This window comes from Microtus oregoni, unplaced genomic scaffold (assembly GCF_018167655.1).
Source record: "Microtus oregoni isolate MIOR12 unplaced genomic scaffold, Mior012 000052F_000, whole genome shotgun sequence".
Classification (NCBI taxonomy): Eukaryota; Metazoa; Chordata; class Mammalia; order Rodentia; family Cricetidae; genus Microtus; species Microtus oregoni.
Genome location: NW_024543812.1, coordinates 5092039 through 5102291, shown reverse-complemented (window position 1 = coordinate 5102291; position 10253 = coordinate 5092039). Strand labels below are relative to the sequence as shown.

Sequence of the window (10253 nt, the reverse complement as noted above, 5' to 3'; positions counted from 1 at the left end):
TTTGCTTTTCCATTGAAATTGAGTATTGTTCTTTCAAAGTCTGGGAAAATTTTTTCTGGGATTTTGATGGGCATTGAATTGAATCTTCAGATTGCTTTTGGTAAGATTGCCATTTTTACTATGATATTTCTACCTACCCACAAGCATAGCTCTTTCCATTTTCTGGAATTTTCTTCAATTTATTTTTTAAAAGATTTAAAGTGCTTGTCATACATGTCTTCCACTCGTTTGCTTAGAGTTACTCCAAGATATTTTATGCTATATGTGGCTATTGTGAAGGGTGACGTTTCTCTGATTTCTTTCTCAGCCCATTTATTATATGTGTAAAGGAGGGCTACTGATTTTTTTCGAGTTAATCTTGTATTCTGCTACATTACTGAAAGTGTTTATGCATTGTAAAAGTTCCTTGGAAGAATTTCTGGTGTTGCTTATGCAAATTATCATATCATCAGCAATTGTGAGAGTTTGACTCTGATTTGTATCCCCTTTTGGTGTCTTATTGCTCTAGGTAGGACCTTGAAGGGGGAGAGTCTTCTGTTTTGTGTTAATTTCATTGATTAAATAAAGAGACTGCCTTGGCACTGATAGGACAGAAAATTAGGTAGGTGGAGTAGACAGACAGAATGCTGGGAGAAAGAAGCCGAGTCAGGCAGTTGCCATGATTCTCCCACTCCAGACAGACGCAGGTTAAGACCTTTCCTGGTAAGCCAGCTCGTGGTGTTACACAGAATATTAGAAATGGGTTAGATCAATATGTAAGTGCTAGCCAGTAAGAGGCTAGAGCTAATGGGCCATGCAGTGATTAAAAGAGTACAGTTTCTGTGTAATTATTTTGGATATAAAGCTAGCCGTGAGGGTGGCCGGGTGCTAGGAATGTAGCCCACCACAGCTCAACAGGACCTCAAGAACTATATTGAATAGATATGGAAAGTTTGGGCAACCTTGTCTTCTTCCTGATTTCAGTGGGATAGCTCTGAGTTTATCTCCATTTACTTTTATGTTGGCCATTGGCTTTCTATATATTTCCTTTATTATGTTTAGGTATGTTCCTTGTATCCATACTCTCTCCAAGACCTTTATTATGAAGAGATATTGTTTTCTGTTGAAGGCTTTTGCAGCATCTATGAGATGATAATGTGGTTTTTGTTTTTCAGCTTGTTCATATGGTAGATTATATTGACATATTTTTTTTTGTTTTTTTTTAAGAAAAGGAAAAAAAAGTTTCCCCCTCCTCCCAGCCTCCCATTCCCCTCCCCCTCCTCCCACCCTTCTCCCCATTCCCCCACTCCTCCCCCCTCCCTCTCCAGTCCAAAGAGCAGTCAGGGTTCCCTGCCCTGTGGAAAGTCCAAAGTCCTCACCCCTCCATCCATATCTAGGAAGGTGAACATCCAAACTGGCCAGGCTCCCACAAAGCCAGAACATGAAGTAGGATCAAAACCCAGTGCCATTGTCCTTGGCTTCTCATCAGCCCTCATTGTTCGCCATGTTCAGAGAGTCCGGTTTTATCCCATGCTTTTTCAGTCACAGTCCAGCTGGCCATGGGGAGCTCCCAATAGATCAGCTCCACTGTCTCCGTGGGTGGGTGCACCCCTCGTGGTCCTGACTTCCTTGCTCATCATCTCCCTCCTTTCACTCCTCATTGGGACCTTGGCAGCTCAGTCCAGTGCTCCAGTGTGGGTCTCTGTCTCTATCTCCAAACATCACCAGATGAAGGTTCTATGGTGATATGCAAGATATTTGTCGGTATTGCTATAGGATAGGGTCATTTCAGGTTCCCTATCCTCATCTGCCCAAGGAACTAACTGGGGACATCACCTTGGGCTCCTTGGAGCCACTCTAGGTTCAAGTCTCTTGCCAACCCTAAGGTGGCTTCCTTAACTAAGAATTGTGCTTCTGTGCTCCCCTATCCAGCCTTCCTTTATCCCAATCATCCTTTTTTCCCCCAGTTCCCCCCATTCTCCCCTTCTCCCTTTTCTCTCCCCAACTCGCCTTACTGCCATCCCACACCACCCCCAAGATCCCACTTTTCTCCCCGGCAATTTTGTCTACTTCCCATAGGCAAGAGGATAACTATATGTTTTTCCTTGGGTTCACCTTCTTATTTAGCTTCTTTAGGTTCACCAATTGTAGACTCCGTGACCCTTATTTATGGCTAGAAACCAATTATGAGTGAGTACATCTCATGTTCATCTTTTTGGATCTGGGTTACCTCACTCAGGATAGTGTTTTCTATTTCCATCCATTTGCATGCAAAATTCGAGAAGTCATTGTTTTTTATCGCAGCGTAGTACTCTACTGTGTATATCTTCCACACTTTCTTCATCCATTCTTACATGGAAGGACATCTAGATTGTTTCCAGGATCTGGCTATTACAAATAATACTGCTATGAACATAGTTGAACAAATGCCCTTGTCATCTGATAGGGCATCTCTTGGGTATATTCCCAAGAGTGGTATGTCTGGATCCAGGGGTAGGTTGATCCCGAATTTCCTGAGAAACTGAAACACTGATTTCCAAACTTTTTGCACAAGATTGCATTCCCACCAGCAATGAATGAGGGTACCCCTTCCTCCATAGCCTCTCCAGGAAAGGCTATCATTGGTGTTTTTGATTTTAGCCATTCTGACAGGTGTAAGATGATATCTCAAAGTTGTTTTGATTTGCATTTCCCTGATCCCTAAAGAGGTTGAGCATGACCTTAAGTGTCTTTTAGCCATTTGAACTTCTTCTGTTGAGAATTCTCTGTTCTGTTCAGTGCCCCATTTTTTAATTGGGTTAATTAGCATTTTAAAGTCTAGTTTCCTGAGTTCTCTATATATTTTGGAGATCACACCTTTCTCTGTTGCAGGGTTGGTGAAGATCTTCTCCCAGTCTGTAGGTTGCCTTTTTGTCTTAGTGACAGTGTCCTTTGCTTTACAGAAGCTTCTCAGTTTTAGTAGGTCCCATTTATTCAATGTTGCCCTTAATGTCTGTGCTTCTGGGGTTATACATAGGAAGCGATCTCCTGTGCCCATCTGTTGTAGGGTACTTCCCACTTTCTCTTCTATCAGGTTCAGTGTGTTCGGACTGATATTGAGGTCTTTAATCCATTTGGACTTAAGTTTTGTGCATGGTGATAGATATGGGTCTATTTTCATTCTTCTACAGGTTGACATCCAGTTGTGCCAGCATCATTTGTTAAAGATGCTTTCTTTCGTCCATTGTATACTTTTAGCTCCTTTATCGAAAATGAGGTGTTCATAGGTTTGTGTGTTAAAATCCGGGTCTTCTATATGATTCCATTGGTCGACTTCTCTGTTTTTATGCCATTACCACACTGTTTTCATTACTGTAGCTCTGTAATAGGGTTTGAAGTCAGCGACGGTAATACCTCCAGAAGATCGTTTATTGTATAGGATTGTTTTGGCTATCCTGGGTTTTTTGTTTTTCCATATAAAGTTGATTATTGTCCTCTTAAGATCTGTGAAGAATTTTGATGGGACCTTGATGGGGATTGCATTGAATCTATAAATTGCCTTTGGTAGAATTGCCATTTTTCTATGTTGATCCTCCCAATCTAAGAGCAGGCGAGGTCCTTCCATTTTCTGGTATCCTCTTCAATTTCTTTCTTCAATGCCTTGAACTTCTTGTCAAATAGATCTTTTATTTCCTTGGTTAGAGTAACCCCAAGATCTTTTATGCTGTTTGTGGCTATCATGAAAGGTGAAGCTTCTCTGATTTCCCTCTCTGCTTCCCTATCCTTTGTGTATAAGAGGATGACTGATTTTTTGGAGTTGATCTTGGATCCAGTCATATTACTAAAGGTGTTTATCAGCTGATAAATTTCTTTGGTAGAATTTTTCAGGTCGCTTATTTACACTATCATATCATCTGCAAATAACGAAAGTTTAACTTCTTCCTTTCCAATTCGAATTCTGTTGATCGCATTATGTTGTCTTATTGCTATTGCTAGAACTTCAAGCCCTATATTGAAGAGGTGTGGCGAGAGTGGACACCCTTGTCGTGTTACTGAGTTTAGTGGGATGGCTTTAAATTTCTCTCCGTTTAATTTGATGTTAGCTGTCGGCTTGCTTTATATTGCTTTTATTATATTTAGGTATGACCCTTGTATCCCTAATCTCTCCAATACTTTTATCATAAAGTGATGTTGGATTTTGTCAAATGCTTTTTCAGCATCTAATGAAATGATCATATGGTTTTTTTTCTTTCAGTTTATTTATATGCTGGATTACATTGATAGATTTTCGTATGTTGAACCAGCCCTGCATCTCTGGAATGATGCCTACTTGATCATAATTGATAATTTTCCTAATGTGTTCTTGATACAGTTTGCCAGTATTTTATTGACGATTTTTGCGTCGATGTTCATGAGTGAGATTGGCCTGTAATTCTCTTTCTTGATTGAGTCTTTGTGTGGTTTTGGTATCAGAGTAACTGTAGCTTCATAAAAGGAATTTGGCAATGACTCTTCTGTTTCTATATTGTGAAGTACATTAAGGAGTATAGGTATTAGGTCTCCTTGGAAGTTCTGGTAGAATTCCGCATTGAAACCATCTGGTCCTGGGCTTTTTTTTGGTAGGGAGGTTTTTGATAACAGCTTCTAATTCTTCTTGACTAACAGGTCTATTTAGGTCCTTCACCTGGTCCTGGTTTAACTTTGGTATATGGTATTTATCTAAAAAAGTGTCCATTTCTGTTACATTTTCTAGTTTTGTGGCATACAGGCTTTTGTAGTTAGATATAATGATTCTCTGAATTTCTTCTGTGTCTGTGGTTATGTCCCCCTTTTCATTTCTGATCCTATTAATTTGCATATTCTCTCTCTGCAATTTGATTAGTTTGGATAGGTGTTTATCAATCTTGTGAATTTTCTCCAGGAACCAGCTTTTTGTTTCATTGATTCTTTGTATTGTTTTCTGTGTTTCTATTTTGTTGATTTCAGCCCTCAGTTTGATTACTTCCAGTCTTCCACTCCTCCTAGGTGAGTCTGCTTCTTTTATTTTTTTCTAGAGCTTTATGGTGGGCTGTTAAGTCTCCAATGTGTGCTTTTTCTGTTTTCTTTAAGTGGGCACTTAGTGCTATGAACTTTCCTCTCAGGACTGCTTTCATAGTGTCCCATAAGTTTGAGTAGGTTTTTTCTTTGTTTTCATTGAATTCGAGGAAGACTTTAATTTCTTTCTTTATTTCTTCCATGATCCAGGTGTGGTTCAGTAGTTGACTGTTCAGTTTCCATGAGTTTGTAGGCTCTCTGGGGGTAGCATTGTTGTTGAATTCTAACTTTCATCCATGGTGATCTCATAAGACACAGGTGATTACTAATATTTTTTTTTAACTGTGGAAGTTTGCTTTGTTACCAAGTATGTGGTCAATTTTGGGAAGGTTCCATGAGCTGCAGAGAAGGTATATTCTTTCCTATTTGGGTGGAATGTTCTATAGACGTCTGCTAAGTCCATTTGCTTCATTACCTCCATTAATTCTCTTATTTCTCTGTTAGCGTTCTGTCTGATTGACCTGTCCATTGGTGAGAGAGGAGTGTTGAAGTCTCCTACTATTAGTGTGTGCGGTTTGATGCCAGCCTTGAATTTTAGTAATGTTTCTTTTACGTACATGGGTGCTTTTATATTAGGATCATAGATATTCATTGAGACTTCCTCCTGATGAATTGTTCCTGTTAAGAGTATAAAATGTCCCTCTCCATCTCTTCTGATTGATTTGAATTTGAAGTCAACTTTGTTAGAAATTAGTATGGCCAAACCTGCTTGTTTCTTAGGTCCATTTGCTTGATAAACCTTTTCCCATCCCTTTACTCTGAGTAGGTGCCTGTCTTTGTGGTTAAGGTGTGTTTCTTATAAAGAGCAGAATGTTGGATCCTGTTTTCGTATCCAATCTCTTAGCCTGTGCCTTTTTTATTGATGAGTTGAGCCCATTGACATTAAGTGATATTAATGACCAGTGGTTGTTAATTCTGGTCACTTTTTTAGTAGTGGAGTTTGTGTGTTTCCTTTCTTTGAGTTGTGCTGGTGAAGGGTCTCTAGATGTTTGAGTTATTGTGGTTATTGTTGGACTCCTTGGTTTGTGATTTTCCTTCTATTACTTTCTGTAAGGCTGGATTTGTGGCTATGTATTGTTTAAATTTGTTTTTATCCTGGAAAATATTTTTTTCTCCATTTACAGTGAATGAAAGCTTGGCTGGGTGTAGTAGTCTGGGCTTGCATCCATGGTCTCTTATTTTCTGCAGTACATCTATCCAGGACCTTCTGGCTTTCATGTTTTCCATAGAGAAGTCAGGTGTAAGTCTGATAGGTTTACCTTTATAAGTAACTTGGCCTTTTTCCTTGGTAGCTCTTAATATTCTTTCTTTATTCTGTATGTTTTGTGTTTTGATTATTATATGGCGAGATGTTTTGTTTTTTTTTTTTTTTTTTTTTGGTCCAGTCTATTCGGTGTTCAGTATGCTTCTTGAACCTTCAAAGGAATATCCTTCTTTAGGTTGGGAAAGTTTTCTTCTATAATTTTATTAAATATATTTTCTGGCCCGTTGAGCTGTACTTCTTCTCCTTCTTCTATCCCAATTATTCTTTGGTTTGGTCTTTTTATTGTGTCCCAGATTTCCTGAATGTTTTCCGATGAGAATTTTTTGCCTTTGCTGTTTTCTTTGATCAGTGTGTTTATTTTCTCTATGGTATCTTCAGTGTCTGAAATTGTTTCTTCTATCTCTTGTAATCTGTTGATAGTACTTGTCTCTGTATTTCCTGTTCGTTTACCCAGATTTTCCGTCTCCATCCTTCCCTCGGTTTGTGTTTTCTTCATTATTTCCATTTCATTCTTCATGTCTTGAACCACTTCCCTTATCTGTTTGATTGCTTTTTCTTGTTTCTCTTTGTTTTCTTTGGTATCTTTGAGTGCTTTATTCATATCCTCTAAGTTTTTGTTTGTGATCTCTAATTGTTTATGACAGTTTTTCACCTCCTGTTTAAGGTCTTCTATTATTTTCATATAATTCACTTTTGAATCGATTTCTTCTAATTCTTCTAGAGTAGGGTGTACAATTCTTCTTATTTCGGGATCTCTGGATTCTGGTGATGTCATGTTGCCTTTCAGGTTGTTGGAGGAATTCTTGCCTTCGCACCTTCCCATCTCTTCCTTCAAATGGAGCCAGGAGATGCCTGGTGTCTTGGTCCAGTCTTTGCTGTGACTGACTCTCTGAGTGTATCTCTTCAGTGTAGAAGCAGGAACCGTTCCAGTCCAGATGGAACTCCTCAGCACCAAAACATGGACGCCTGGCAGTCCAATGATCCGAGGACAAAAGGGGGAACTTGGTGGGTAAGGTGGGGATGAGTAGAACACAGGACACCCTGCCGCACAAGCTGAAGGTGCCCGGGCTCCCTTTCGGATGGGGGGTCCTTGAGGCCTGCCCGTTAGGCAGGCACTCACCGCTCTGTGTGGGTCGCCTTAGTGTAGGAGCAGAAAACTGTTTATGAGCAGAGGACCTAGCAGAAAAGGCAGGCTTATGGAGGGGAGGGGTGTGTCAGGTGTAAGAAAGACAGCCCTGCAGAAGGAGCTGGGGGAGAGGGGCCTGTGCTCTCTTCCAGTACAGTCTGCCCCTGGAAAGCACACACTCACCTGTCCAGATGGAACTCCTTAGTACCTAAACAGGGCCACCTGGTAGCCCGAATATCCGGGGACAAAAGGAAAAAACCGGGCAGGCGGGACAAGATCCAGGAGTGCACAGGCACCCCTGGAGCACAAGCTGAAGGTGCCTGGGATCCCTTTTGGGGGTCCTTGAGGCCTGCCTGGTTGGCAGGCACTCACCGCTCTGGGTGGGTCGCCTTAGTGTAGGAGCAGAAAACTAACTGTTCCTGAGCAAAGGACCTAGCAGAAAAAGCAGGCTTGTGGGGGGAGGGGTGTGTCAGGTGTAAGAAAGACAGCCCTGCAGAAGGAGCTGGGGGAGGTGGGGCTGTGCTCTCTTCTGGGACAGTCTGCCCCTGGAAAGCACACACTCACCTGTCCAGAAGGAACTCCTTAGTACCTAAACAGGGCCCTTGACATATTTTTATATGCTAAACCATCCTGGCATTTCTGGGATAAAGCTGACTTGATCATGGTAGATGATTTTTCTGATGTGTTCTTGGATTCAATATGCCAGTATTTTATTGAGTATTTTTGCATCAATGTTCATTAGTGAGATTGGTCTGTAATTGTCTTTCTTAGTAATGTCTTTCTGTGGTTTGGGTATCAAGGTAACTGTAGCTTCATAAAAAGTGTTTGGCAATGTTCATTCTGTTTCCATTGCATAGAACAATTTGAGGAGCATTGGTATTAGTTCTTCTTTGAAAATCTTGTAGAATTCTGAGCTGAAACCATCTGATCCTGGGCTTTTTTTGGTTGGGAGACTTTTGATGACTGTTTCTATTTCTTTAGCAGTTATAGATCTAATTAATTTGCCTATCTGGTCTTGATTTAATTTTGTAAGTGATATTTATCCAAAAAAATTTTCCTTTCTTTTAACTTTTCTGATTTTGTGGAGTACAGATTGTATAATATGGCCTGATGAGTCGCTGGATTTCCTCGGTATCTGTTATTATGTCCCCCTTTTCATTTCTGATTTTGTTAATTTGGATATTTTTTCTCTACCTTTTGGTTAGTTGGAATAAAGGTTTGTCTATTTTCTTGATTTTTCCAAAGAACCACCTGTGCTTCTTTGAATTGTTTTTTTGTTTCTATTTTTTTTTTATTTCAGTTTTCAATTTGATGATTTCCTGCTGTCTAGTTTTTCTGGATGAGTTTGCTTCTTTTTGTTCTAAAGTTTTCAAATGTTCTGTTAATTCACTAGTGTGGGATTTTCCTTTATGTAGGCATTTAGTGCTATAAACTTTCCTCTTATAACAGTGCTTTCATTGTGTCCCATAAATTTGGGTATGTTGTGTGGTCATTTTCATTGAATTTTAGGAAGTCTTTAATTTCTCCCTTTATTTCTTCCATTACCCGTTGATGATTCAGGTGAGCATTGTTTAATATCCATGTGTTTGTGAGCATTCTGGAATTAGTGATGATGTTGAATTCTAATTTGAAGCCATGGTGATCTGATAAGAAACAGGGTTATTTAAACTTGTTTTTCATCTATTAAGGTTTGTTTTGCTACCTAGTATGTGATCACTTTTTGATAAAGTTCCATGAGGTGCTGAGAATGAGGTACATTCTTTTCTGTTTGGATGGAATGTTCTAAAGATGTCTGTTAAGTCCATTTGTCATAACATCTGTTAGTTCTCTTTTTTCTCTGTTAAATTTTTGTCTGACAGACCTGTCCAGTGGTGAAAGTGGAGTGCTGAAGTCTCCCACTATTAAAGTGTGGAGTTTAATGTGTGATTTAAGCTTTAGATATGTTTTCTTTTTTTTAGATGAGGTTGCCCTTGTATTAGAGGCATAGATGTTCAGTATTGAGATTTCTTTTTGATGGACTTTTCCTCTGACTAATATCAAATGCCCTTCTTTGTCTCTTTTGATTGATTTTAGTTTGAAGTCTATTTTTTTAGATATTAGGATAGCTATGCCTGCTTGTTTCTTATTTTCATTTGTTGGGAATTTTTTTTTCTAATCCTTTACTCTGAGGCAATATCTGTCTTTGAGATTGAGGTGTGTTTCTTGTATGCAGCAGAAGGATGGATCCTGTTTTTGTATCCAATCTGTTAGCATGTGTCTCTTTATAGGTCAGTTGAGTCCATTTATATTAAGGGATATTAATAACCAGTAATTGCTAGTTCCTGTTAAGTTTTCATTGCTGGTGATGTTATTTTGTATGTTTTTCCCTTTTTTGAGTTTTGTTGTTATGAGATCATAAAAATGTGGAACACTTCATGGATTTGCATATCATCCTTGAGTAGGGGCCATGCTTATCTTATCTGAATTGCTCCAATTTTAGTATATGTGCTGCCAAAACATGCACCAATGTTTGAGTTTTTATTTAGTCCCCTAATTTCTCTTCCTAAATGTTATTCCTCATGAAGTAGGAAATGGAGTTATTGCATAGTAAAAAAAAAATTGAGAAGATACCATTTTAATCAAGTGACTATATTTAACAATATCTCATACTAATGAATCAACATTATGCATCACTTTATTCTTATAATATTTCAATCAAAACTGAATAATGAGTACAATCAGGAAACCATAGAAAAGCTCATAATGAAGAACACTGCAGCAATATCTTGCTCTATAAAAGTATTTGTTAAAAATTATGTAGATAAAAATCAG

The 10253-nt window shown here is 39.0% G+C and overlaps 1 non-coding gene across 1 annotated transcript; it reads right to left on the bottom strand.

Moving 5' to 3' along the window:
• Positions 1–9838: 9838 nt before the first annotated feature.
• LOC121437351 lies at positions 9839–9945 on the bottom strand. Its single transcript, XR_005972960.1, has one exon. It is a non-coding gene; the product is annotated as a U6 spliceosomal RNA (small nuclear RNA).
• Between the last annotated feature and the right edge of the window lie 308 nt (positions 9946–10253).